This window comes from Crinia signifera, chromosome 7 (assembly GCF_055691185.1).
Source record: "Crinia signifera chromosome 7, ASM5569118v1, whole genome shotgun sequence".
Lineage (NCBI taxonomy): Eukaryota > Metazoa > Chordata > Amphibia > Anura > Myobatrachidae > Crinia > Crinia signifera.
In genome coordinates this window covers 106,406,824-106,431,641 of record NC_139223.1, presented here as the reverse complement: position 1 = coordinate 106,431,641, position 24,818 = coordinate 106,406,824, and the positions used below count along the sequence as shown (strand labels likewise).

The 24,818-nt window shown below is 39.3% G+C and overlaps 39 non-coding genes and 6 pseudogenes across 39 annotated transcripts; all 45 read left to right on the top strand.

Moving 5' to 3' along the window:
• The first annotated feature begins 10 nt into the window (after positions 1-10).
• Positions 11-129, top strand: LOC146023476 (5S ribosomal RNA). The gene has a single exon (XR_014452891.1). It is a non-coding gene; the product is annotated as a 5S ribosomal RNA (ribosomal RNA).
• A 346-nt stretch (positions 130-475) lies between these two features.
• On the top strand, positions 476-594 carry LOC146024218 (5S ribosomal RNA). Its single transcript, XR_014453607.1, has one exon. It is a non-coding gene; the product is annotated as a 5S ribosomal RNA (ribosomal RNA).
• Positions 595-939: 345 nt separating this feature from the next.
• Positions 940-1,058, top strand: LOC146022895 (5S ribosomal RNA). Its single transcript, XR_014452333.1, has one exon. It is a non-coding gene; the product is annotated as a 5S ribosomal RNA (ribosomal RNA).
• Positions 1,059-1,402: 344 nt separating this feature from the next.
• LOC146022216 (5S ribosomal RNA) lies at positions 1,403-1,521 on the top strand. The gene has a single exon (XR_014451681.1). It is a non-coding gene; the product is annotated as a 5S ribosomal RNA (ribosomal RNA).
• A 344-nt stretch (positions 1,522-1,865) lies between these two features.
• On the top strand, positions 1,866-1,984 carry LOC146022900 (5S ribosomal RNA). Its single transcript, XR_014452338.1, has one exon. It is a non-coding gene; the product is annotated as a 5S ribosomal RNA (ribosomal RNA).
• A 344-nt stretch (positions 1,985-2,328) lies between these two features.
• On the top strand, positions 2,329-2,447 carry LOC146022884 (5S ribosomal RNA). The gene has a single exon (XR_014452322.1). It is a non-coding gene; the product is annotated as a 5S ribosomal RNA (ribosomal RNA).
• A 346-nt stretch (positions 2,448-2,793) lies between these two features.
• Positions 2,794-2,912, top strand: LOC146021878 (5S ribosomal RNA). Its single transcript, XR_014451350.1, has one exon. It is a non-coding gene; the product is annotated as a 5S ribosomal RNA (ribosomal RNA).
• Positions 2,913-3,257: 345 nt separating this feature from the next.
• LOC146022872 (5S ribosomal RNA) lies at positions 3,258-3,376 on the top strand. Its single transcript, XR_014452311.1, has one exon. It is a non-coding gene; the product is annotated as a 5S ribosomal RNA (ribosomal RNA).
• Positions 3,377-3,720: 344 nt separating this feature from the next.
• LOC146025419 (5S ribosomal RNA) lies at positions 3,721-3,839 on the top strand. The gene has a single exon (XR_014454118.1). It is a non-coding gene; the product is annotated as a 5S ribosomal RNA (ribosomal RNA).
• A 343-nt stretch (positions 3,840-4,182) lies between these two features.
• On the top strand, positions 4,183-4,291 carry LOC146025289 (5S ribosomal RNA; annotated as a pseudogene).
• A 346-nt stretch (positions 4,292-4,637) lies between these two features.
• On the top strand, positions 4,638-4,756 carry LOC146024221 (5S ribosomal RNA). Its single transcript, XR_014453610.1, has one exon. It is a non-coding gene; the product is annotated as a 5S ribosomal RNA (ribosomal RNA).
• A 345-nt stretch (positions 4,757-5,101) lies between these two features.
• Positions 5,102-5,220, top strand: LOC146022504 (5S ribosomal RNA). The gene has a single exon (XR_014451957.1). It is a non-coding gene; the product is annotated as a 5S ribosomal RNA (ribosomal RNA).
• A 343-nt stretch (positions 5,221-5,563) lies between these two features.
• LOC146025564 (5S ribosomal RNA) lies at positions 5,564-5,682 on the top strand. Its single transcript, XR_014454223.1, has one exon. It is a non-coding gene; the product is annotated as a 5S ribosomal RNA (ribosomal RNA).
• Positions 5,683-6,026: 344 nt separating this feature from the next.
• Positions 6,027-6,145, top strand: LOC146024906 (5S ribosomal RNA; annotated as a pseudogene).
• A 346-nt stretch (positions 6,146-6,491) lies between these two features.
• LOC146022860 (5S ribosomal RNA) lies at positions 6,492-6,610 on the top strand. Its single transcript, XR_014452300.1, has one exon. It is a non-coding gene; the product is annotated as a 5S ribosomal RNA (ribosomal RNA).
• Positions 6,611-6,954: 344 nt separating this feature from the next.
• Positions 6,955-7,073, top strand: LOC146022215 (5S ribosomal RNA). Its single transcript, XR_014451680.1, has one exon. It is a non-coding gene; the product is annotated as a 5S ribosomal RNA (ribosomal RNA).
• Positions 7,074-7,418: 345 nt separating this feature from the next.
• Positions 7,419-7,537, top strand: LOC146024885 (5S ribosomal RNA; annotated as a pseudogene).
• Positions 7,538-7,883: 346 nt separating this feature from the next.
• LOC146022848 (5S ribosomal RNA) lies at positions 7,884-8,002 on the top strand. Its single transcript, XR_014452288.1, has one exon. It is a non-coding gene; the product is annotated as a 5S ribosomal RNA (ribosomal RNA).
• A 344-nt stretch (positions 8,003-8,346) lies between these two features.
• On the top strand, positions 8,347-8,465 carry LOC146022214 (5S ribosomal RNA). Its single transcript, XR_014451679.1, has one exon. It is a non-coding gene; the product is annotated as a 5S ribosomal RNA (ribosomal RNA).
• Positions 8,466-8,809: 344 nt separating this feature from the next.
• On the top strand, positions 8,810-8,928 carry LOC146021876 (5S ribosomal RNA). Its single transcript, XR_014451348.1, has one exon. It is a non-coding gene; the product is annotated as a 5S ribosomal RNA (ribosomal RNA).
• Positions 8,929-9,274: 346 nt separating this feature from the next.
• Positions 9,275-9,393, top strand: LOC146021874 (5S ribosomal RNA). The gene has a single exon (XR_014451347.1). It is a non-coding gene; the product is annotated as a 5S ribosomal RNA (ribosomal RNA).
• A 345-nt stretch (positions 9,394-9,738) lies between these two features.
• On the top strand, positions 9,739-9,857 carry LOC146022837 (5S ribosomal RNA). Its single transcript, XR_014452277.1, has one exon. It is a non-coding gene; the product is annotated as a 5S ribosomal RNA (ribosomal RNA).
• A 344-nt stretch (positions 9,858-10,201) lies between these two features.
• LOC146022213 (5S ribosomal RNA) lies at positions 10,202-10,320 on the top strand. The gene has a single exon (XR_014451678.1). It is a non-coding gene; the product is annotated as a 5S ribosomal RNA (ribosomal RNA).
• Positions 10,321-10,664: 344 nt separating this feature from the next.
• Positions 10,665-10,783, top strand: LOC146023404 (5S ribosomal RNA). The gene has a single exon (XR_014452823.1). It is a non-coding gene; the product is annotated as a 5S ribosomal RNA (ribosomal RNA).
• Positions 10,784-11,128: 345 nt separating this feature from the next.
• LOC146024762 (5S ribosomal RNA) lies at positions 11,129-11,247 on the top strand (annotated as a pseudogene).
• Positions 11,248-11,591: 344 nt separating this feature from the next.
• Positions 11,592-11,710, top strand: LOC146024487 (5S ribosomal RNA). The gene has a single exon (XR_014453866.1). It is a non-coding gene; the product is annotated as a 5S ribosomal RNA (ribosomal RNA).
• Positions 11,711-12,054: 344 nt separating this feature from the next.
• LOC146022212 (5S ribosomal RNA) lies at positions 12,055-12,173 on the top strand. Its single transcript, XR_014451677.1, has one exon. It is a non-coding gene; the product is annotated as a 5S ribosomal RNA (ribosomal RNA).
• A 346-nt stretch (positions 12,174-12,519) lies between these two features.
• LOC146021873 (5S ribosomal RNA) lies at positions 12,520-12,638 on the top strand. The gene has a single exon (XR_014451346.1). It is a non-coding gene; the product is annotated as a 5S ribosomal RNA (ribosomal RNA).
• A 345-nt stretch (positions 12,639-12,983) lies between these two features.
• On the top strand, positions 12,984-13,102 carry LOC146021417 (5S ribosomal RNA). The gene has a single exon (XR_014450904.1). It is a non-coding gene; the product is annotated as a 5S ribosomal RNA (ribosomal RNA).
• A 344-nt stretch (positions 13,103-13,446) lies between these two features.
• Positions 13,447-13,565, top strand: LOC146023807 (5S ribosomal RNA). The gene has a single exon (XR_014453211.1). It is a non-coding gene; the product is annotated as a 5S ribosomal RNA (ribosomal RNA).
• Positions 13,566-14,449: 884 nt separating this feature from the next.
• LOC146024500 (5S ribosomal RNA) lies at positions 14,450-14,568 on the top strand. The gene has a single exon (XR_014453878.1). It is a non-coding gene; the product is annotated as a 5S ribosomal RNA (ribosomal RNA).
• Positions 14,569-14,912: 344 nt separating this feature from the next.
• Positions 14,913-15,031, top strand: LOC146022897 (5S ribosomal RNA). The gene has a single exon (XR_014452335.1). It is a non-coding gene; the product is annotated as a 5S ribosomal RNA (ribosomal RNA).
• Positions 15,032-15,377: 346 nt separating this feature from the next.
• On the top strand, positions 15,378-15,496 carry LOC146021872 (5S ribosomal RNA). The gene has a single exon (XR_014451345.1). It is a non-coding gene; the product is annotated as a 5S ribosomal RNA (ribosomal RNA).
• A 345-nt stretch (positions 15,497-15,841) lies between these two features.
• On the top strand, positions 15,842-15,960 carry LOC146022825 (5S ribosomal RNA). Its single transcript, XR_014452266.1, has one exon. It is a non-coding gene; the product is annotated as a 5S ribosomal RNA (ribosomal RNA).
• Positions 15,961-16,304: 344 nt separating this feature from the next.
• On the top strand, positions 16,305-16,423 carry LOC146022972 (5S ribosomal RNA). The gene has a single exon (XR_014452405.1). It is a non-coding gene; the product is annotated as a 5S ribosomal RNA (ribosomal RNA).
• Positions 16,424-16,767: 344 nt separating this feature from the next.
• On the top strand, positions 16,768-16,876 carry LOC146025287 (5S ribosomal RNA; annotated as a pseudogene).
• A 346-nt stretch (positions 16,877-17,222) lies between these two features.
• LOC146024220 (5S ribosomal RNA) lies at positions 17,223-17,341 on the top strand. The gene has a single exon (XR_014453609.1). It is a non-coding gene; the product is annotated as a 5S ribosomal RNA (ribosomal RNA).
• A 345-nt stretch (positions 17,342-17,686) lies between these two features.
• Positions 17,687-17,805, top strand: LOC146023393 (5S ribosomal RNA). Its single transcript, XR_014452813.1, has one exon. It is a non-coding gene; the product is annotated as a 5S ribosomal RNA (ribosomal RNA).
• Positions 17,806-18,149: 344 nt separating this feature from the next.
• On the top strand, positions 18,150-18,268 carry LOC146024664 (5S ribosomal RNA; annotated as a pseudogene).
• A 346-nt stretch (positions 18,269-18,614) lies between these two features.
• LOC146022211 (5S ribosomal RNA) lies at positions 18,615-18,733 on the top strand. Its single transcript, XR_014451676.1, has one exon. It is a non-coding gene; the product is annotated as a 5S ribosomal RNA (ribosomal RNA).
• Positions 18,734-19,077: 344 nt separating this feature from the next.
• Positions 19,078-19,196, top strand: LOC146022209 (5S ribosomal RNA). The gene has a single exon (XR_014451674.1). It is a non-coding gene; the product is annotated as a 5S ribosomal RNA (ribosomal RNA).
• Positions 19,197-19,540: 344 nt separating this feature from the next.
• Positions 19,541-19,659, top strand: LOC146023245 (5S ribosomal RNA). Its single transcript, XR_014452668.1, has one exon. It is a non-coding gene; the product is annotated as a 5S ribosomal RNA (ribosomal RNA).
• A 345-nt stretch (positions 19,660-20,004) lies between these two features.
• On the top strand, positions 20,005-20,123 carry LOC146024514 (5S ribosomal RNA). Its single transcript, XR_014453891.1, has one exon. It is a non-coding gene; the product is annotated as a 5S ribosomal RNA (ribosomal RNA).
• Positions 20,124-20,467: 344 nt separating this feature from the next.
• On the top strand, positions 20,468-20,586 carry LOC146021871 (5S ribosomal RNA). Its single transcript, XR_014451344.1, has one exon. It is a non-coding gene; the product is annotated as a 5S ribosomal RNA (ribosomal RNA).
• A 344-nt stretch (positions 20,587-20,930) lies between these two features.
• Positions 20,931-21,049, top strand: LOC146022208 (5S ribosomal RNA). The gene has a single exon (XR_014451673.1). It is a non-coding gene; the product is annotated as a 5S ribosomal RNA (ribosomal RNA).
• Positions 21,050-24,818: the final 3,769 nt, after the last annotated feature.

Here is a 24,818-nt window from a genome sequence, read left to right as displayed (position 1 = left end):
CATGTATCTCACCTACAGCCATACCACATTGGATAGGCCCAATCTCGTCTGATCTTGGAAGCTAAGCAGTGTTGGGCCTGGTTAGTACTTGGGTGGGAGACCACATGGGAACACCTGGTGCTGTAGATTTTTTCACATTACTGGCAAATTGTTTTTATTCTCTAGCTATTTAAATTGGAAACTTTTTCTTTTTATTGCCAGTACAGACATTTGGAAGAGGTCAAACAGACACAATAGCCATCAATTAAAGACTTACCACACTGTTTAGGCCCAATTCCAACTGCTTTTGACAGCTAAACAGTGTATGAGCCTCTTTAGTAGTTTCATTTAAGATCCCCTGCTAATATCATGTCCTGTAGGTCTTTTTACATTACCAAAACATGATTTTTTTCATTAAGCCAAAACAGTTAGGAAACTTTTTTATTAGCTTACCTGGTGATAGAAGTAGAAGAGGGCAAAAAAGTGCATGCATCTCACCTACAGCCATACCACATTGGATAGGCCCAATCTCGTCTGATCTTGGAAGCTAAGCAGTGTTGGGCCTGGTTAGTACTTGGGTTGGAGACCACATGGGAACACCAGGTGCTGTAGGTTTTTTCACATTACTGGCAAATTGTTTTTATTCTCTATCTATTTAAATTGGAAACTTTTTCTTTTTATTGCCAGCACAGACATTTAGAAGAGGTCAAACATACACAACAGCCATCACCTAAAGACTTACCACACTGTTTAGGCCCAATTCCAACTGCTTTTGGCAGCTAAACAGTGTTGAGCCTCTTTAGTAGTTTAATTTAAGATCCCCTGCTAATATCATGTCCTGTAGGTCTTTTTACATTGCCAACACATGATTTTTTTCAGTAAGCAAAAACAGTTACGAAACTTTTTTATTAGCTTACCTGGTGATAGAAGTAGAAGAGGGCAAAAAAGTGCCTGTATCTCACCTACAGCCATACCACATTGGATATGCCCAATCTCGTCTGATCTTGGAAGCTAAGCAGTGTTGGGCCTGGTTAGTACTTGGGTGGGAGACCACATGGGAACACCAGGTGCTGTAGGTTTTTTCACATTACTGGCAAATTGTTTTTATTCTCTAGCTATTTAAATTGGAAACTTTTTCTTTTTATTGCCTGTAGAGACATTTGTAAGAGGTCAAACAGACACAATAGCCATCACCTAAAGACTTACCACACTGTTTAGGCCCAATTCCAACTGCTTTTGGCAGCTAAACAGTGTTGAGCCTCTTTAGTAGTTTAATTTAAGATCCCCTGCTAATATCATGTCCTGTAGGTCTTTTTACATTACCAACACATGATTTTTTTCAGTAAGCAAAAACAGTTAGGAAGCTTTTTTATTAGCTTACCTGGTGATAGAAGAGAAGAGGGCAAAAAAGATCATGTATCTCACCTACAGCCATACCACATTGGATAGGCCCAATCTCGTCTGATCTTGGAAGCTAAGCAGTGTTGGGCCTGGTTAGTACTTGGGTGGGAGACCACATGGGAACACCTGGTGCTGTAGGTTTTTTCACATTACTGGCAAATTGTTTTTATTCTCTAGCTATTTAAATTGGAAACTTTTTCTTTTTATTGCCAGTACAGACATTTGGAAGAGGTCAAACAGACACAATAGCCATCACCTAAAGACTTACCACACTGTTTAGGCCCAATTCCAACTGCTTTTGGCAGCTAAACAGTGTTGAGCCTCTTTAGTAGTTTAATTTAAGATCCCCTGCTAATATCATGTCCTGTAGGTCTTTTTACATTACCAACACATGATTTTTTTCAGTAAGCAAAAACAGTTAGGAAGCTTTTTTATTAGCTTACCTGGTGATAGAAGAGAAGAGGGCAAAAAAGAGCATGTATCTCACCTACAGCCATACCACATTGGATAGGCCCAATCTCGTCTGATCTTGGAAGCTAAACAGTGTTGGGCCTGGTTAGTACTTGGGTGGGAGACCACATGGGAACACCAGGTGCTGTAGGTTTTTTCACATTACTGGCAAATTGTTTTTATTCTCTAGCTATTTAAATTGGAAACATTTTCTTTTTATTGCCTGTAGAGACATTTGTAAGAGGTCAAACAGACACAATAGCCATCACCGAAAGACTTAACACACTGTTTAGGCCCAATTCCAACTGCTTTTGGCAGCTAAACAGTGTTGAGCCTCTTTAGTAGTTTAATTTAAGATCCCCTGCTAATATCATGTCCTGTAGGTCTTTTTACATTACCAACACATGATTTTTTTCAGTAAGCAAAAACAGTTAGGAAGCTTTTTTATTAGCTTACCTGGTGATAGAAGAGAAGAGGGCAAAAAAGAGCATGTATCTCACCTACAGCCATACCACATTGGATATGCCCAATCTCGTCTGATCTTGGAAGCTAAGCAGTGTTGGGCCTGGTTAGTACTTGGGTGGGAGACCACATGGGAACACCAGGTGCTGTAGGTTTTTTCACATTACTGGCAAATTGTTTTTATTCTCTAGCTATTTAAATTGGAAACTTTTTCTTTTTATTGCCAGTACAGACATTTGGAAGAGGTCAAACAGACACAATAGCCATCACCTAAAGACTTACCACACTGTTTAGGCCCAATTCCAACTGCATTTGGCAGCTAAACAGTGTATGTGCCTCTTTAGTAGTTTCATTTAAGATCCCCTGCTAATATCATGTCCTGTAGGTCTTTTTACATTACCAAAACATGATTTTTTTCATTAAGCCAAAACAGTTAGGAAACTTTTTTATTAGCTTACCTGGTGATAGAAGTAGAAGAGGGCAAAAAAGTGCATGCATCTTACCTACAGCCATACCACATTGGATAGGCCCAATCTCGTCTGATCTTGGAAGCTAAGCAGTGTTGGGCCTGGTTAGTACTTGGGTGGGAGACCACATGGGAACACCAGGTGCTGTAGGTTTTTTCACATTACTGGAAAATTGTTTTTATTCTCTATCTATTTAAATTGGAAACTTTTTCTTTTTATTGCCAGCACAGACATTTAGAAGAGGTCAAACATACACAATAGCCATCACCTAAAGACTTACCACACTGTTTAGGCCCAATTCCAACTGCTTTTGGCAGCTAAACAGTGTTGAGCCTCTTTAGTAGTTAAATTTAAGATCCCCTGCTAATATCATGTCCTGTAGGTCTTTTTACATTGCCAACACATGATTTTTTTCAGTAAGCAAAAACAGTTACGAAACTTTTTTATTAGCTTACCTGGTGATAGAAGTAGAAGAGGGCAAAAAAGTGCCTGTATCTCACCTACAGCCATACCACATTGGATATGCCCAATCTCGTCTGATCTTGGAAGCTAAGCAGTGTTGGGCCTGGTTAGTACTTGGGTGGGAGACCACATGGGAACACCAGGTGCTGTAGGTTTTTTCACATTACTGGCAAATTGTTTTTATTCTCTAGCTATTTAAATTGGAAACTTTTTCTTTTTATTGCCTGTAGAGACATTTGTAAGAGGTCAAACAGACACAATAGCCATCACCTAAAGACTTACCACACTGTTTAGGCCCAATTCCAACTGCTTTTGGCAGCTAAACAGTGTTGAGCCTCTTTAGTAGTTTCATTTAAGATCCCCTGCTAATATCATGTCCTGTAGGTCTTTTTACATTACCAACACATGATTTTTTTCAGTAAACAAAAACAGTTAGGAAGCTTTTTTATTAGCTTACCTGGTGATAGAAGAGAAGAGGGCAAAAAAGAGCATGTATCTCACCTACAGCCATACCACATTGGATATGCCCAATCTCGTCTGATCTTGGAAGCTAAGCAGTGTTGGGCCTGGTTAGTACTTGGGTGGGAGACCACATGGGAACACCTGGTGCTGTAGGTTTTTTCACATTACTGGCAAATTGTTTTTATTCTCTAGCTATTTAAATTGAAAACTTTTTTTTTATTGCCAGTACAGACATTTGGAAGAGGTCAAACAGACATAATAGCCATCACCTAAAGACTTACCACACTGTTTAGGCCCAATTCCAACTGCTTTTGGCAGCTAAACAGTGTATGAGCCTCTTTAGTAGTTTCATTTAAGATCCCCTGCTAATATCATGTCCTGTAGGTCTTTTTACATTACCAACACATGATTTTTTTCAGTAAGCAAAAACTGTTAGGAAGCTTTTTTATTAGCTTACCTGGTGATAGAAGAGAAGAGGGCGAAAAAGAGCATGTATCTCACCTACAGCCATACCACATTGGATAGGCCTGATCTTGGAAGCTAAGCAGTATTGGGCCTGGTTAGTACTTGGGTGGGAGACCACATGGGAACACCTGGTGCTGTAGGTTTTTTCACATTACTGGCAAATTGTTTTTATTCTCTAGCTATTTAAATTGGAAACTTTTTCTTTTTATTGCCAGTACAGACATTTGGAAGAGGTCAAACAGACACAATAGCCATCACCTAAAGACTTACCACACTGTTTAGGCCCAATTCCAACTGCTTTTGGCAGCTAAACAGTGTATGAGCCTTTTTAGTAGTTTCATTTAAGATCCCCTGCTAATATCATGTCCAGTAGGTCTTTTTACATTACCAAAACATGATTTTTTTCATTAAGCCAAAACAGTTAGGAAACTTTTTTATTAGCTTACCTGGTGATAGAAGTAGAAGAGGGAAAAAAAGTGCATGTATTTCACCTACAGCCATACCACATTGGATAGGCCCAATCTCGTCTGATCTTGGAAGCTAAGCAGTGTTGGGCTTGGTTAGTACTTGGGTGGCAGACCACATGGGAACACCAGGTGCTGTAGGTTTTTTCACATTACTGGCAAATTGTTTTTATTCTCTATCTATTTAAATTGGAAACTTTTTCTTTTTATTGCCAGCACAGACATTTAGAAGAGGTCAAACATACACAATAGCCATCACCTAAAGACTTACCACACTGTTTAGGCCCAATTCCAACTGCTTTTGGCAGCTAAACAGTGTTGAGCCTCTTTAGTAGTTTTATTTAAGATCCCCTGCTAATATCATGTCCTGTAGGTCTTTTTACATTGCCAACACATGATTTTTTTCAGTAAGCAAAAACAGTTACGAAACTTTTTTATTAGCTTACCTGGTGATAGAAGTAGAAGAGGGCAAAAAAGTACCTGTATCTCACCTACAGCCATACCACATTGGATATGCCCAATCTCGTCTGATCTTGGAAGCTAAGCAGTGTTGGGCCTGGTTAGTACTTGGGTGGGAGACCATATGTGAACACCAGGTGCTGTAGGTTTTTTCACATTACTGGCAAATTGTTTTTATTCTCTAGCTATTTAAATTGGAAACTTTTTCTTTTTATTGCCTGTAGACATTTGTAAGAGGTCAAACAGACACAATAGCCATCACCTAAAGACTTACCACACTGTTTAGGCCCAATTCCAACTGCTTTTGGCAGCTAAACAGTGTTGAGCCTCTTTAGTAGTTTAATTTAAGATCCCCTGCTAATATCATGTCCTGTAGGTCTTTTTACATTGCCAACACATGATTTTTTTCAGTAAGCAAAAACAGTTACGAAACTTTTTTATTAGCTTACCTGGTGATAGAAGTAGAAGAGGGCAAAAAAGTGCCTGTATCTCACCTACAGCCATACCACATTGGATATGCCCAATCTCGTCTGATCTTGGAAGCTAAGCAGTGTTGGGCCTGGTTAGTACTTGGGTGGGAGACCATATGGGAACACCAGGTGCTGTAGGTTTTTTCACATTACTGGCAAATTGTTTTTATTCTCTAGCTATTTAAATTGGAAACTTTTTCTTTTTATTGCCCGTAGAGACATTTGTAAGAGGTCAAACAGACACAATAGCCATCACCTAAAGACTTACCACACTGTTTAGGCCCAATTCCAACTGCTTTTGGCAGCTAAACAGTGTTGAGCCTCTTTAGTAGTTTAATTTAAGATCCCCTGCTAATATCATGTCCTGTAGGTCTTTTTACATTACCAACACATGATTTTTTTCAGTAAGCAAAAACAGTTAGGAAGCTTTTTTATTAGCTTACCTGGTGATAGAAGAGAAGAGGGCAAAAAAGAGCATGTATCTCACCTACAGCCATACCACATTGGATAGGCCCAATCTCGTCTGATCTTGGAAGCTAAGCCGTGTTGGGCCTGGATAGTACTTGGGTGGGAGACCACATGAGAACACCTGGTGCTTTAGGTTTTTTCACATTACTGGCAAATTGTTTTTATTCTCTAGCTATTTAAATTGGAAACTTTTTCTTTTTATTGCCTGTACAGACATTTGGAACAGGTCAAACAGACACAATAGCCATCACCTAAAGACTTACCACACTGTTTAGGCCCAATTCCAACTGCTTTTGGCAGCTAAACAGTGTATGAGCCTCTTTAGTAGTTTCATTTAAGATCCCCTGCTAATATCATGTCCTGTAGGTCTTTTTACATAACCAAAACATGATTTTTTTCATTAAGCCAAAACAGTTAGGAAACTTTTTTATTAGCTTACCTGGTGATAGAAGTAGAAGAGGGCAAAAAAGTGCCTGTATCTCACCTACAGCCATACCACATTGGATATGCCCAATCTCGTCTGATCTTGGAAGCTAAGCAGTGTTGGGCCTGGTTAGTACTTGGGTGGGAGACCACATGGGAACACCAGGTGCTGTAGGTTTTTTCACATTACTGGCAAATAGTTTTTATTCTCTAGCTATTTAAATTGGAAACTTTTTCTTTTTATTGCCTGTAGAGACATTTGTAAGAGGTCAAACAGACACAATAGCCATCACCTAAAGACTTACCACACTGTTTAGGCCCAATTCCAACTGCTTTTGGCAGCTAAACAGTGTTGAGCCTCTTTAGTAGTTTAATTTAAGATCCCCTGCTAATATCATGTCCTGTAGGTCTTTTTACATTACCAACACATGATTTTTTTCAGTAAGCAAAAACAGTTAGGAAGCTTTTTTATTAGCTTACCTGGTGATAGAAGAGAAGAGGGCAAAAAAGATCATGTATCTCACCTACAGCCATACCACATTGGATAGGCCCAATCTCGTCTGATCTTGGAAGCTAAGCAGTGTTGGGCCTGGTTAGTACTTGGGTGGGAGACCACATGGGAACACCTGGTGCTGTAGGTTTTTTCACATTACTGGCAAATTGTTTTTATTCTCTAGCTATTTAAATTGGAAACTTTTTCTTTTTATTGCCAGTACAGACATTTGAAAGAGGTCAAACAGACACAATAGCCATCACCTAAAGACTTACCACACTGTTTAGGCCCAATTACAACTGCTTTTGGCAGCTAAACAGTGTTGAGCCTCTTTAGTAGTTTATTTTAAGATCCCCTGCTAATATCATGTCCTGTAGGTCTTTTTACATTACCAACACATGATTTTTTTCAGTAAGCAAAAACAGTTAGGAAGCTTTTTTTATTAGCTTACTTGGTGATAGAAGAGAAGAGGGCAAAAAAGAGCATGTATCTCACCTACAGCCATACCACATTGGATAGGCCCAATCTCGTCTGATCTTGGAAGCTAAGCAGTGTTGGGCCTGGTTAGTACTTGGGTGTGAGACCACATGGGGACACCAGGTGCTGTAGGTTTTTTCACATTACTGGCAAATTGTTTTTATTCTCTAGCTATTTAAATTGGAAACTTTTTCTTTTTATTGCCAGTACAGACATTTGGAAGAGGTCAAACAGACACAATAGCCATCACCTAAAGACTTACCACACTGTTTAGGCCCAATTCCAACTGCTTTTGGCAGCTAAACAGTGTATGAGCCTCTTTAGTAGTTTCATTTAAGATCCCCTGCTAATATCATGTCCTGTAGGTCTTTTTACATAACCAAAACATGATTTTTTTCATTAAGCCAAAACAGTTAGGAAACTTTTTTATTAGCTTACCTGGTGATAGAAGTAGAAGAGGGCAAAAAAGTGCCTGTATCTCACCTACAGCCATACCACATTGGATATGCCCAATCTCGTCTGATCTTGGAAGCTAAGCAGTGTTGGGCCTGGTTAGTACTTGGGTGGGAGACCACATGGGAACACCAGGTGCTGTAGGTTTTTTCACATTACTAGCAAATAGTTTTTATTCTCTAGCTATTTAAATTGGAAACTTTTTCTTTTTATTGCCTGTAGAGACATTTGTAAGAGGTCAAACAGACACAATAGCCATCACCTAAAGACTTACCACACTGTTTAGGCCCAATTCCAACTGCTTTTGGCAGCTAAACAGTGTTGAGCCTCTTTAGTAGTTTAATTTAAGATCCCCTGCTAATATCATGTCCTGTAGGTCTTTTTACATTACCAACACATGATTTTTTTCAGTAAGCAAAAACAGTTAGGAAGCTTTTTTATTAGCTTACCTGGTGATAGAAGAGAAGAGGGCAAAAAAGATCATGTATCTCACCTACAGCCATACCACATTGGATAGGCCCAATCTCGTCTGATCTTGGAAGCTAAGCAGTGTTGGGCCTGGTTAGTACTTGGGTGGGAGACCACATGGGAACACCTGGTGCTGTAGGTTTTTTCACATTACTGGCAAATTGTTTTTATTCTCTAGCTATTTAAATTGGAAACTTTTTCTTTTTATTGCCAGTACAGACATTTGAAAGAGGTCAAACAGACACAATAGCCATCACCGAAAGACTTAACACACTGTTTAGGCCCAATTCCAACTGCTTTTGGCCGCTAAACAGTGTTGAGCCTCTTTAGTTGTTTAATTTAAGATCCCCTGCTAATATCATGTCCTGTAGGTCTTTTTACATTACCAACACATGATTTTTTTCAGTAAGCAAAAACAGTTAGGAAGCTTTTTTATTAGCTTACCTGGTGATAGAAGAGAAGAGGGCAAAAAAGAGCATGTATCTCACCTACAGCCATACCACATTGGATAGGCCCAATCTCGTCTGATCTTGGAAGCTAAGCAGTGTTGGGCCTGGTTAGTACTTGGGTGGGAGACCACATGGGAACACCAGGTGCTGTAGGTTTTTTCACATTACTGGCAAATTGTTTTTATTCTCTAGCTATTTAAATTGGAAACTTTTTCTTTTTATTGCCAGTACAGACATTTGGAAGAGGTCAAACAGACACAATAGCCATCACCTAAAGACTTACCACACTGTTTAGGCCCAATTCCAACTGCTTTTGGCAGCTAAACAGTGTATAAGCCTCTTTAGTAGTTTCATTTAAGATCCCCTGCTAATATCATGTCCTGTAGGTCTTTTTACATAACCAAAACATGATTTTTTTCATTAAGCCAAAACAGTTAGGAAACTTTTTTATTAGCTTACCTGGTGATAGAAGTAGAAGAGGGCAAAAAAGTGCATGCATTTCACCTACAGCCATACCACATTGGATAGGCCCAATCTCGTCTGATCTTGGAAGCTAAGCAGTGTTGGGCCTGGTTAGTACTTGGGTGGGAGACCACATGGGAACACCAGGTGCTGTAGGTTTTTTCACATTACTGGCAAATTGTTTTTATTCTCTATCTATTTAAATTGGAAACTTTTTCTTTTTATTGCCAGCACAGACATTTAGAAGAGGTCAAACATACACAATAGCCATCACCTAAAGACTTACCACACTGTTTAGGCCCAATTCCAACTGCTTTTGGCAACTAAACAGTGTTGAGCCTCTTTAGTAGTTTAATTTAAGATCCCCTGCTAATATCATGTCCTGTAGGTCTTTTTACATTGCCAACACATGATTTTTTTCAGTAAGCAAAAACAGTTACGAAACTTTTTTATTAGCTTACCTGGTGATAGAAGTAGAAGAGGGCAAAAAAGTGCCTGTATCTCACCTACAGCCATACCACATTGGATATGCCCAATCTCGTCTGATCTTGGAAGCTAAGCAGTGTTGGGCCTGGTTAGTACTTGGGTGGGAGACCACATGGGAACACCAGGTGCTGTAGGTTTTTCACATTACTGGCAAATTGTTTTTATTCTCTAGCTATTTAAATTGGAAACTTTTTCTTTTTATTGCCTGTAGAGACATTTGTAAGAGGTCAAACAGACACAATAGCCATCACCTAAAGACTTACCACACTGTTTAGGCCCAATTCCAACTGCTTTTGGCAGCTAAACAGTGTTGAGCCTCTTTAGTAGTTTCATTTAAGATCCCCTGCTAATATCATGTCCTGTAGGTCTTTTTACATTACCAACACATGATTTTTTTCAGTAAGCAAAAAACAGTTAGGAAGCTTTTTTATTAGCTTACCTTGTGATAGAAGAGAATAGGGCAAAAAAGAGCATGTATCTCACCTACAGCCATACCACATTGGATAGGCCCAATCTCGTCTGATCTTGGAAGCTAAGCAGTGTTGGGCCTGGTTAGTACTTGGGTGGGAGACCACATGGGAACACCTGGTGCTGTAGGTTTTTTCACATTACTGGCAAATTGTTTTTATTCTCTATCTATTTAAATTGGAAACTTTTTCTTTTTATTGCCAGCACAGACATTTAGAAGAGGTCAAATATACACAATAGCCATCACCTAAAGACTTACCACACTGTTTAGGCCCAATTCCAACTGCTTTTGGCAGCTAAACAGTGTTGAGCCTCTTTAGTAGTTTAATTTAAGATCCCCTGCTAATATCATGTCCTGTAGGTCTTTTTACATTACCAACACATGATTTTTTTCAGTAAGCAAAAACAGTTAGGAAGCTTTTTTATTAGCTTACCTTGTGATAGAAGAGAAGAGGGCAAAAAAGAGCATGTATCTCACCTACAGCCATACCACATTGGATAGGCCCAGTCTCGTCTGATCTTGGAAGCTAAGCAGTGTTGGGCCTGGTTAGTACTTGGGTGGGAGACCACATGGGAACACCTGGTGCTGTAGGTTTTTTCACATTACTGGCAAATTGTTTTTATTCTCTATCTATTTAAATTGGAAACTTTTTCTTTTTATTGCCAGCACAGACATTTAGAAGAGGTCAAATATACACAATAGCCATCACCTAAAGACTTACCACACTGTTTAGGCCCAATTCCAACTGCTTTTGGCAGCTAAACAGTGTTGAGCCTCTTTAGTAGTTTAATTTAAGATCCCCTGCTAATATCATGTCCTGTAGGTCTTTTTACATTGCCAACACATTATTTTTTTCAGTAAGCAAAAACAGTTACGAAACTTTTTTATTAGCTTACCTGGTGATAGAAGTAGAAGAGGGCAAAAAAGTGGCTGTATCTTACCTACAGCCATACCACTTTGGATATGCCCAATCTCGTCTGATCTTGGAAGCTAAGCAGTGTTGGGCCTGGTTAGTGCTTGGGTTGGAGACCACATGGGAACACCTGGTGCTGTAGGTTTTTTCACATTACTGGCAAATTGTTTTTATTCTCTAGCTATTTAAATTGGAAACTTTTTCTTTTTATTGCCTGTAGAGACATTTGTAAGAGGTCAAACAGACACAATAGCCATCACCTAAAGACTTACCACACTGTTTAGGCCCAATTCCAACTGCTTTTGGCAGCTAAACAGTGTTGAGCCTCTTTAGTAGTTTAATTTAAGATCCCCTGCTAATATCATGTCCTGTAGGTCTTTTTACATTACCAACACATGATTTTTTTCAGTAAGCAAAAACAGTTAGGAAGCTTTTTTATTAGCTTACCTGGTGATAGAAGAGAAGAGGGCAAAAAAGAGCATGTATCTCACCTACAGCCATACCACATTGGATAGGCCCAATCTCGTCTTATCTTGGAAGCTAAGCAGTGTTGGGCCTGGTTAGTACTTGGGTGGGAGACCACATGGGAACACCAGGTGCTGTAGGTTTTTTCACATTACTGGCAAATTTTTTTTATTCTCTAGCTATTTAAATTGGAAACTTTTTCTTTTTATTGCCTGTAGAGACATTTGTAAGAGGTCAAACAGACACAATAGCCATCACCTAAAGACTTACCACACTGTTTAGGCCTAATTCCAACTGCTTTTGGCAGCTAAACAGTGTTGAGCCTCTTTAGTAGTTTAATTTAAGATACCCTGCTAATATCATGTCCTGTAGGTCTTTTTACATTACCAACACATGATTTTTTTCAGTAAGCAAAAACAGTTAGGAAGCTTTTTTATTAGCTTACCTGGTGATAGAAGAGAAGAGGGCAAAAAAGAGCATGTATCTCACCTACAGCCATACCACATTGGATAGGCCCAATCTCGTCTGATCTTGGAAGCTAAGCAGTGTTGGGCCTGGTTAGTACTTGGGTGGGAGACCACATGGGAACACCTGGTGCTGTAGGTTTTTTCACATTACTGGCAAATTGTTTTTATTCTCTAGCTATTTAAATTGGAAACTTTTTCTTTTTATTGCCAGTACAGACATTTGGAAGAGGTCAAACAGACACAATAGCCATCAATTAAAGACTTACCACACTGTTTAGGCCCAATTCCAACTGCTTTTGACAGCTAAACAGTGTATGAGCCTCTTTAGTAGTTTCATTTAAGATCCCCTGCTAATATCATGTCCTGTAGGTCTTTTTACATTACCAAAACATGATTTTTTTCATTAAGCCAAAACAGTTAGGAAACTTTTTTATTAGCTTACCTGGTGATAGAAGTAGAAGAGGGCAAAAAAGTGCATGCATCTCACCTACAGCCATACCACATTGGATAGGCCCAATCTCGTCTGATCTTGGAAGCTAAGCAGTGTTGGGCCTGGTTAGTACTTGGGTGGGAGACCACATGGGAACACCAGGTGCTGTAGGTTTTTTCACATTACTGGCAAATTGTTTTTATTCTCTATCTATTTAAATTGGAAACTTTTTCTTTTTATTGCCAGCACAGACATTTAGAAGAGGTCAAACATACACAATAGCCATCACCTAAAGACTTACCACACTGTTTAGGCCCAATTCCAACTGCTTTTGGCAGCTAAACAGTGTTGAGCCTCTTTAGTAGTTTAATTTAAGATCCCCTGCTAATATCATGTCCTGTAGGTCTTTTTACATTGCCAAAACATGATTTTTTTCAGTAAGCAAAAACAGTTACGAAACTTTTTTATTAGCTTACCTGGTGATAGAAGTAGAAGAGGGCAAAAAAGTGCCTGTATCTCACCTACAGCCATACCACGTTGGATATGCCCAATCTCGTCTGATCTTGGAAGCTAAGCAGTGTTGGGCCTGGTTAGTACTTGGGTGGGAGACCACATGGGAACACCAGGTGCTGTAGGTTTTTTCACATTACTGGCAAATTGTTTTTATTCTCTAGCTATTTAAATTGGAAACTTTTTCTTTTTATTGCCTGTAGAGACATTTGTAAGAGGTCAAACAGACACAATAGCCATCACCTAAAGACTTACTACACTGTTTAGGCCCAATTCCAACTGCTTTTGGCAGCTAAACAGTGTTGAGCCTCTTTAGTAGTTTAATTTAAGATCCCCTGCTAATATCATGTCCTGTTGGTCTTTTTACATTACCAACACATGATTTTTTTCAGTAAGCAAAAACAGTTAGGAAGCTTTTTTATTAGCTTACCTGGTGATAGAAGAGAAGAGGGCAAAAAAGATCATGTATCTCACCTACAGCCATACCACATTGGATAGGCCCAATCTCGTCTGATCTTAGAAGCTAAGCAGTGTTGGGCCTGGTTAGTACTTGGGTGGGAGACCACATGGGAACACCTGGTGCTGTAGGTTTTTTCACATTACTGGCAAATTGTTTTTATTCTCTAGCTATTTAAATTGGAAACTTTTTCTTTTTATTGCCAGTACAGACATTTGGAAGAGGTCAAACAGACACAATAGCCATCACCTAAAGCAGTGGTTCCCAACCTTTTTTATCTCCTGTACCCCTTGATTAGACTTTTAATTTATGAGTACCCCCTCATCTCAATTTGAAATATCCACATTACTTACGAGTGTAGTGGAAGTGAGCAGTATGCGTGTACTAATGCGTGTCCTTATATTAAGGAGTAGTATGCAGTCAGGAATCCTCTGTGTCTGGCCGCTGGCTGTGTACTGTCATCGGGGTTCCCACTAATAATGCCTGTAGGATTAATGCCACTGCTTTCTCGACACCTCACACGGGGCAGATGATTGCTGATGTCTGAGGGCAGCGTAGGTAGCTCCTAGTGGATTGCTGGTCAGGCAAAAGCACAAGGAGACACTAATGACGCTGCAGACAGAACCAAAAGTGACACAACGTGGTTCGTCTCCATGGCAATGGGAGTCTTCTGCCGCCATCAAAAGACTTTTCCTTCTTCCGCCATTACCAATGTTATTTTCAAGTACCCCCAACTGGTCTGCAGAGTACCCCCAGGGGTACTAGTACCCCAGGTTGGGAACCACTGACCTAAAGACTTACCACACTGTTTAGGCCCAATTCCAACTGCTTTTGGCAGCTAAACAGTGTTGAGCCTCTTTAGTAGTTTAATTTAAGATCCCCTGCTAATATCATGTCCTGTAGGTCTTTTTACATTACCTACACATGATTTTTTTCAGTAAGCAAAAACAGTTAGGAAGCTTTTTTATTAGCTTACCTGGTGATAGAAGAGAAGAGGGCAAAAAAGAGCATGTATCTCACCTACAGCCATACCACATTGGATAGGCCCAATCTCGTCTGATCTTGGAAGCTAAGCAGTGTTGGGCCTGGTTAGTACTTGGGTGGGAGACCACATGGGAACACCAGGAGCTGAAGGTTTTTTCACATTACTGGCAAATTGTTTTTATTCTCTAGCTATTTAAATTGGAAACATTTTCTTTTTATTGCCTGTAGAGACATTTGTAAGAGGTCAAACAGACACAATAGCCATCACCGAAAGACTTAACACACTGTTTAGGCCCAATTCCAACTGCTTTTGGCAGCTAAACAGTGTTGAGCCTCTTTAGTAGTTTAATTTAAGATCCCCTGCTAATATCATGTCCTGTAGGTCTTTTTACATTACCAACACATGATTTTTTTCAGTAAGCAAAAACAGTTAGGAAGCTTTTTTATTAGCTTACCTGGTGATAGAAGAGAAGAGGGCAAAAAAGAGCATGTATCTCACCTACAGCCATACCACATTGGATAGGCCCAATCTCGTCTGATCTTGGAAGCTAAGCAGTGTTGGGCCTGGTTAGTACTTGGGTGGGAGACCACATGGGAGCACCTGGTGCTGTAGGTTTTTTCACATTACTGGCAAATTGTTTTTATTCTCTAGCTATTTAAATTGGAAACTTTTTCTTTTTATTGCCAGTACAGACATTTGGAAGAGGTCAAACAGACACAATAGCCATCACCTAAAGACTTACCACACTGTTTAGGCCCAATTCCAACTGCATTTGGCAGCTAAACAGTGTATGAGCCTCTTTAGTAGTTTCATTTAAGATCCCCTGCTAATATCATGTCCTGTAGGTCTTTTTACATTACCAAAACATGATTTTTTTCATTAAGCCAAAACAGTTAGGAAACTTTTTTATTAGCTTACCTGGTGATAGAAGTAGAAGAGGGCAAAAAAGTGCATGCATCTTACCTACAGCCATACCACATTGGATAGGCCCAATCTCGTCTGATCTTGGAAGCTAAGCAGTGTTGGGCCTGGTTAGTACTTGGGTGGGAGACCACATGGGAACACCAGGTGCTGTAGGTTTTTTCACATTACTGGCAAATTGTTTTTATTCTCTATCTATTTAAATTGGAAACTTTTTCTTTTTATTGCCAGCACAGACATTTAGAAGAGGTCAAACATACACAATAGCCATCACCTAAAGACTTACCACACTGTTTAGGCCCAATTCCAACTGCTTTTGGCAGCTAAACAGTGTTGAGCCTCTTTAGTAGTTAAATTTAAGATCCCCTGCTAATATCATGTCCTGTAGGTCTTTTTACATTGCCAACACGTGATTTTTTTCAGTAAGCAAAAACAGTTACGAAACTTTTTTATTAGCTTACCTGGTGATAGAAGTAGAAGAGGGCAAAAAAGTGCCTGTATCTCACCTACAGCCATACCACATTGGATATGCCCAATCTCGTCTGATCTTGGAAGCTAAGCAGTGTTGGGCCTGGTTAGTACTTGGGTGGGAGACCACATGGGAACACCAGGTGCTGTAGGTTTTTTCACATTACTGGCAAATTGTTTTTATTCTCTAGCTATTTAAATTGGAAACTTTTTCTTTTTATTGCCTGTAGAGACATTTGTAAGAGGTCAAACAGACACAATAGCCATCACCTAAAGACTTACCACACTGTTTAGGCCCAATTCCAACTGCTTTTGGCAGCTAAACAGTGTTGAGCCTCTTTAGTAGTTTAATTTAAGATCCCCTGCTAATATCATGTCCTGTAGGTCTTTTTACATTACCAACACATGATTTTTTTCAGTAAGCAAAAACAGTTAGGAAGCTTTTTTATTAGCTTACCTGGTGATAGAAGAGAAGAGGGCAAAAAAGAGCAGGTATCTCACCTACAGCCATACCACATTGGATATGCCCAATCTCGTCTGATCTTGGAAGCTAAGCAATGTTGGGCCTGGTTAGTACTTGGGTGGGAGACCACATGGGAACACCTGGTGCTGTAGGTTTTTTCACATTACTGGCAAATTGTTTTTATTCTCTAGCTATTTAAATTGGAAACTTTTTTTTTTATTGCCAGTACAGACATTTGGAAGAGGTCAAACAGACATAATAGCCATCACCTAAAGACTTACCACACTGTTTAGGCCCAATTCCAACTGCTTTTGGCAGCTAAACAGTGTATGAGCCTCTTTAGTAGTTTCATTTAAGATCCCCTGCTAATATCATGTCCTGTAGGTCTTTTTACATTACCAACACATGATTTTTTTCAGTAAGCAAAAACTGTTAGGAAGCTTTTTTATTAGCTTACCTGGTGATAGAAGAGAAGAGGGCAAAAAAGAGCATGTATCTCACCTACAGCCATACCACATTGGATAGGCCTGATCTTGGAAGCTAAGCAGTATTGGGCCTGGTTAGTACTTGGGTGGGAGACCACATGGGAACACCTGGTGCTGTAGGTTTTTTCACATTACTGGCAAATTGTTTTTATTCTCTAGCTATTTAAATTGGAAACTTTTTCTTTTTATTGCCAGTACAGACATTTGGAAGAGGTCAAACAGACACAATAGCCATCACCTAAAGACTTACCACACTGTTTAGGCCCAATTCCAACTGCTTTTGGCAGCTAAACAGTGTATGAGCCTTTTTAGTAGTTTCATTTAAGATCCCCTGCTAATATCATGTCCTGTAGGTCTTTTTACATTACCAAAACATGATTTTTTTCATTAAGCCAAAACAGTTAGGAAACTTTTTTATTAGCTTACCTGGTGATAGAAGTAGAAGAGGGCAAAAAAGTGCATGTATCTCACCTACAGCCATACCACATTGGATAGGCCCAATCTCGTCTGATCTTGGAAGCTAAGCAGTGTTGGGCTTGGTTAGTACTTGGGTGGCAGACCACATGGGAACACCAGGTGCTGTAGGTTTTTTCACATTACTGGCAAATTGTTTTTATTCTCTATCTATTTAAATTGGAAACTTTTTCTTTTTATTGCCAGCACAGACATTTAGAAGAGGTCAAACATACACAATAGCCATCACCTAAAGACTTACCACACTGTTTAGGCCCAATTCCAACTGCTTTTGGCAGCTAAACAGTGTTGAGCCTCTTTAGTAGTTTAATTTAAGATCCCCTGCTAATATCATGTCCTGTAGGTCTTTTTACATTGCCAACACATGATTTTTTTCAGTAAGCAAAAACAGTTACGAAACTTTTTTATTAGCTTACCTGGTGATAGAAGTAGAAGAGGGCAAAAAAGTACCTGTATCTCACCTACAGCCATACCACATTGGATATGCCCAATCTCGTCTGATCTTGGAAGCTAAGCAGTGTTGGGCCTGGTTAGTACTTGGGTGGGAGACCATATGGGAACACCATGTGCTGTAGGTTTTTTCACATTACTGGCAAATTGTTTTTATTCTCTAGCTATTTAAATTGGAAACTTTTTCTTTTTATTGCCTGTAGAGACATTTGTAAGAGGTCAAACAGACACAATAGCCATCACCTAAAGACTTACCACACTGTTTAGGCCTAATTCCAACTGCTTTTGGCAGCTAAACAGTGTTGAGCCTCTTTAGTAGTTTAATTTAAGATCCCCTGCTAATATCATGTCCTGTAGGTCTTTTTACATTACCAACACATGATTTTTTTCAGTAAGCAAAAACAGTTAGGAAGCTTTTTTATTAGCTTACCTGGTGATAGAAGAGAAGAGGGCAAAAAAGAGCATGTATCTCACCTACAGCCATACCACATTGGATAGGCCCAATCTCGTCTGATCTTGGAAGCTAAGCAGTGTTGGGCCTGGATAGTACTTGAGTGGGAGACCACATGAGAACACCTGGTGCTTTAGGTTTTTTCACATTACTGGCAAATTGTTTTTATTCTCTAGCTATTTAAATTGGAAACTTTTTCTTTTTATTGCCTGTACAGACATTTGGAAGAGGTCAAACAGACACAATAGCCATCACCTAAAGACTTACCACACTGTTTAGGCCCAATTCCAACTGCTTTTGGCAGCTAAACAGTGTATGAGCCTCTTTAGTAGTTGCATTTAAGATCCCCTGCTAATATCATGTCCTGTAGGTCTTTTTACATAACCAAAACATGTTTTTTTTCATTAAGCCAAAACAGTTAGGAAACTTTTTTATTAGCTTACCTAGTGATAGAAGTAGAAGAGGGCAAAAAAGTGCATGCATCTCACCTACAGCCATACCACATTGGATAGGCCCAATCTCGTCTGATCTTGGAAGCTAAGCAGTGTTGGGCCTGGTTAGTACTTGGGTGGGAGACCACATGGGAACACCTGGTGCTGTAGGTTTTTTCACATTACTGGCAAATTGTTTTTATTCTCTAGCTATTTAAATTGGAAACTTTTTCTTTTTATTGCCTGTAGAGACATTTGTAAGAGGTCAAACAGACACAATAGCCATCACCTAAAGACTTACCACACTGTTTAGGCCCAATTCCAACTGCTTTTGGCAGCTAAACAGTGTTGAGCCTCTTTAGTAGTTTCATTTAAGATCCCCTGCTAATATCATGTCCTGTAGGTCTTTTTACATTACCAACACATGATTTTTTTCAGTAAGCAAAAACAGTTAGGAAGCTTTTTTATTAGCTTACCTTGTGATAGAAGAGAAGAGGGCAAAAAAGAGCATGTATCTCACCTACAGCCATACCACATTGGATAGGCCCAATCTCGTCTGATCTTGGAAGCTAAGCAGTGTTGGGCCTGGTTAGTACTTGGGTGGGAGACCACATGGGAACACCTGGTGCTGTAGGTTTTTTCACATTACTGGCAAATTGTTTTTATTCTCTATCTATTTAAATTGGAAACTTTTTCTTTTTATTGCCAGCTAAGACATTTAGAAGAGGTCAAATATACACAATAGCCATCACCTAAAGACTTACCACACTGTTTAGGCCCAATTCCAACTGCTTTTGGCAGCTAAACAGTGTTGAGCCTCTTTAGTAGTTTAATTTAAGATCCCCTGCTAATATCATGTCCTGTAGGTCTTTTTACATTACCAACACATGATTTTTTTCAGTAAGCAAAAACAGTTAGGAAGCTTTTTTATTAGCTTACCTGGTGATAGAAGAGAAGAGGGCAAAAAAGAGCATGTATCTCACCTACAGCCATACCACATTGGATAGGCCCAATCTCGTCTGATCTTGGAAGCTAAGCAGTGTTGGACCTGGTTAGTACTTGGGTGGGAGACCACATGGGAACACCTGGTGCTGTAGGTTTTTTCACATTACTGGCAAATTGTTTTTATTCTCTATCTATTTAAATTGGAAACTTTTTCTTTTTATTGCCAGCACAGACATTTAGAAGAGGTCAAATATACACAATAGCCATCACCTAAAGACTTACCACACTGTTTAGGCCCAATTCCAACTGCTTTTGGCAGCTAAACAGTGTTGAGCCTCTTTAGTAGTTTAATTTAAGATCCCCTGCTAATATCATGTCCTGTAGGTCTTTTTACATTGCCAACACATTATTTTTTTCAGTAAGCAAAAACAGTTACGAAACTTTTTTATTAGCTTACCTGGTGATAGAAGTAGAAGAGGGCAAAAAAGTGGCTGTATTTCACCTACAGCCATACCACATTGGATATGCCCAATCTCGTCTGATCTTGGAAGCTAAGCAGTGTTGGGCCTGGTTAGTGCTTGGGTTGGAGACCACATGGGAACACCTGGTGCTGTAGGTTTTTTCACATTACTGGCAAATTGTTTTTATTCTCTAGCTATTTAAATTGGAAACTTTTTCTTTTTATTGCCTGTAGAGACATTTGTAAGAGGTCAAACAGACACAATAGCCATCACCTAAAGACTTACCACACTGTTTAGGCCTAATTCCAACTGCTTTTGGCAGCTAAACAGTGTTGAGCCTCTTTAGTAGTTTAATTTAAGATCCCCTGCTAATATCATGTCCTGTAGGTCTTTTTACATTACCAACACATGATTTTTTTCAGTAAGCAAAAACAGTTAGGAAGCTTTTTTATTAGCTTACCTGGTGATAGAAGAGAAGAGGGCAAAAAAGAGCATGTATCTCACCTACAGCCATACCACATTGGATAGGCCCAATCTCGTCTGATCTTGGAAGCTAAGCAGTGTTGGGCCTGGTTAGTACTTGGGTGGGAGACCACATGGGAACACCAGGTGCTGTAGGTTTTTTCACATTACTGGCAAATTGTTTTTATTCTCTAGCTATTTAAATTGGAAACTTTTTCTTTTTATTGCCTGTAGAGACATTTGTAAGAGGTCAAACAGACACAATAGCCATCACCTAAAGACTTACCACACTGTTTAGGCCTAATTCCAACTGCTTTTGGCAGCTAAACAGTGTTGAGCCTCTTTAGTAGTTTAATTTAAGATACCCTGCTAATATCATGTCCTGTAGGTCTTTTTACATTACCAACACATGATTTTTTTCAGTAAGCAAAAACAGTTAGGAAGCTTTTTTATTAGCTTACCTGGTGATAGAAGAGAAGAGGGCAAAAAAGAGCATGTATCTCACCTACAGCCATACCACATTGGATAGGCCCAATCTCGTCTGATCTTGGAAGCTAAGCAGTGTTGGGCCTGGTTAGTACTTGGGTGGGAGACCACATGGGAACACCTGGTGCTGTAGGTTTTTTCACATTACTGGCAAATTGTTTTTATTCTCTAGCTATTTAAATTGGAAACTTTTTCTTTTTATTGCCTGTAGAGACATTTGTAAGAGGTCAAACAGACACAATAGCCATCACCTAAAGACTTACCACACTGTTTAGGCCCAATTCCAACTGCTTTTGGCAGCTAAACAGTGTTGAGCCTCTTTAGTAGTTTAATTTAAGATCCCCTGCTAATATCATGTCCTGTAGGTCTTTTTTTTTTTTTTTATTTGAGTTTTTCTTTATTCAAGTATAAAAATTCCACATACATTTCTATATAACAAGGTGCTTTTGACTTTTTTTTTTTTTTCCAAGTTTGTGACATGTACATGGCAAGACAATATAATATCATCTCCCCCCCCCACACACATAACATACATAACAGACTTACATACATTTTGGCCCTTAATTACCCATCTATTCCTGTTTCCCTTAGCTTTCATTTTCCTCTAGGCATGAGGCAAGGCATTATAACCCATCTATCTCCCGGAGTGGATAAGTTTCTTATTTATTATTCCCTATTTTCTTATATTTTAGAATGAGATCGGAGTATAGGGTCTACAAACAGAAAAAACATTGACAACATAAGAATGACTAGAATTAATACAGTTTTCCCATTTTCCCCATCCACCCCCCTCCCCCTCCCACTCTCCCTTAACCTAACCTTCTAAAGTGATCTATCCTCCGATCTTGGGCGTGAATTAATAGCTTCTCCTATCTCTTTTCAATTTATTGAATTAACACACTCTATTTACTACTACAAACATGGCAAAGAAAAAGGAGACGAATAAATAGTAGTGAATCTAAACGTGCATTTCTCACCCCTAAGCGTGGGATACCCTATGTGCATATTTATATCTATATATTCTAACCCCCCTGCCCTTTTCTTTTCCCTTTTTCCTCTCTTCCTCCCCTGCCTCCCCCCCCCCACCCTCTCCTCCCTCAACTTCTCTTTATAGCAGTGAGCATACAATCTTATGTTATATTTTTACTATTTATCGTTGATTCAACTATCGTGACCTATTTATTTACCTTCCCTTCTCCCCATTTTACATTTATTATTATATTCTTGTCGATTCGTGTTGCATTACTTTCTCACATTGTGCTTATCCCATTACACATCACGCTTTACACTTTACCCTTCCCTTCCCCCCTCCCACTCTCCCCCCTCCCCACCGTCTTTACCTTTGTGTATTTTTATATTACTACTATCAACTCTATTTTACGTGCATTCCTATACTCATTCTTATCTTGGGAGAATAAAGAGACATGGGTAAATGGGACGTAAAGGGGGAAAGCAGAGAGAAAAAAAAAAAAAAAAGAAGAAAAAAAAAAAAAAAAAAAAAAAAAATATATTATATTCTAATGAAGACCCTACTCTTTAGTTATTGTTCCGATCTACCCCCTCATACCACTGTGATTGTTTCCATTGACCCCAAATTTTAATGAACTTTGGACCTGAGCCCCTTGTGGCATATACAAATCTCTCGTGTGCGCATGTGCTATTTGTTAGATTCAACCATTCCTGTACTTTTGGGCCTGAAGGGGATAGCCAATATCTGGCAATTATTACCTTGGCTATCGCTGCTAGGTTCCTCACCAGCTGTTTCCATTCTCTTGCAACTTCGCCACCTTCCCAAACTCCCATTGTAAGGTTGATTTCTGATAAAAGTGGTCTGGGAACCCCTAAACTTACCAAAATACCAATAATCTTTTCCCAGTAATCCCTTATTATTTTACAATCCCACAAAAGGTGTCTAAACGAGCCGATCTCCTTTTTACATTTAGGGCATTTGTCAGAATTAGAATCTGCAATTTTTTTCATTAGAACTGGTGTTATATAGCTCCTATGCAAGATATTAAATTGCACTTGTTGTATTCGAATCGAGGTTGTGGCCTCGCTGGGGGCTGATAACGCTTCCCTCCATTCTATATCGCTCACCCGGGGAATATCCACTGCCCATTTTCCCTTTAGTGTTATTAACTCTTCTTCCTGCCTGAACTGGTTAAGATATTTATATATTTTGGAAAGTTTCTTCCCTCCACCTATTTGTTTAATAAATTTTTTGCAAGGAGACTCATTTATGAGCACCTTGATACCCACTCCGTACTGTGTCAATGCACTCTTAATCTGGAGATATCTAAAAAACATGTGTTTAGGTAATCCAAACTCAATTTGCAGTTCTTGAAAAGACCGAATATTTTGACCTTGATATATTTGGCCAATCGTGAAAATTCCATATTTCCCCCATATATTGCTGCCTTGTTGTGCTTTAATGTCTATTAGGACATTTAATGAAAAAAAAGGGGTATCGGGATCCAGCCCGTTATAATTCAAAACCTTGTTTACCCCTTTCCAGATCTTGAGAGCTTGTCTGATAATTGGTGGAGGGTTACCTCTCATATCCCCAACTAGTAATTTCTGCAGAGGGGTTAGTTCCCCATCCGAACTCTTTATTAACTCCTTCAGTTCCTCAGAGGCTTCTCCCTCCTGAACCCATGCACACATATGGGTTAACTGAGCTGCGATATAGTAATTTTTGAAGTTGGGAACCGCTAACCCCCCATTATCCCGGTCTCTATATAGTATATCCATCTTTATTCTTGCTCGCTTATTCTTCCATATAAATGAGGAAATAATACTTTTAATTTTACGAAAATATTCGTCTTTTATATATACTGGCGATTGCTGGAATATGTATAAGAGTTTGGGAAGGATAGACATCTTTATAAGATTTACCCTGCCCATTTGGGTTATGGGGAGTTTAATCCATGATCTACATTTAGTTTTAATATCATCTATTGTTGGGATAAGATTTTCGTGAATATAATCTTTTGCGGTTTTTGAGACGGTTATCCCTAGATACCTAAATTTTTCTGTTACTTTCATAGGGATACCTTCTAAGCCCTTTGGGATGTTATCACCTATATACATCATATTTGATTTTTCCCAATTCATTTTTAGTCCAGAATATTCCCCAAACTCCTGCATCTTTACCATTATCCTTGGGATATCCTCTTCCGGATTCGACACCCCTATCAATAAATCATCCGCATACAGGGAAATCATGTTTCGACCTGCCCCTGTTCCCTGTAACAGATGCCTTAAGATCCACGCAAGGGGTTCCACTGCCACCGCAAAAAGCAGAGGTGAGAGTGGACACCCCTGCCTGGTTCCTCTGTACAGGGGAAAGGGGGGGGACGTGAAACCATTTACAGACATCCTTGCTTTAGGATCACTATATAATAATGATACCAATTTTATAAACCCATCTCCGAACCCAAAAGTTTTTAAAGTACTCCATAAATATTCCCATTCTATGGAATCAAACGCCTTATTTGCGTCAAACGAGGCGACTACCACATTATCATTCTTGTCATCTGCAATTTGTAAGTAGGAATAGACCCTTCTCAGGTTAATCATAGTTGCTTTACCGGCCATAAAACCCGTTTGGTCGGGATGAACAATATAATTTATTACTTTACTCAGACGATTAACTAAGATTTTTGCAAAAATCTTTGCGTCTGAGGCTACCAAAGAAATCGGCCTATACGATTCTACCCGAGATGGGTCCTTTCCACTTTTTAAGATCACTATTATTGAAGCTTCTGACATTGATGAAGGGATATTTCCTTCCTCTACCATCGCTTGGAATAAGGATAGCAACTGGGGCGCTAGAGTAGTTACATATTTCTGATAGAATTCTCCTGGAAGGCCGTCCAGGCCTGGGGCTTTATTAGCAGGCATAG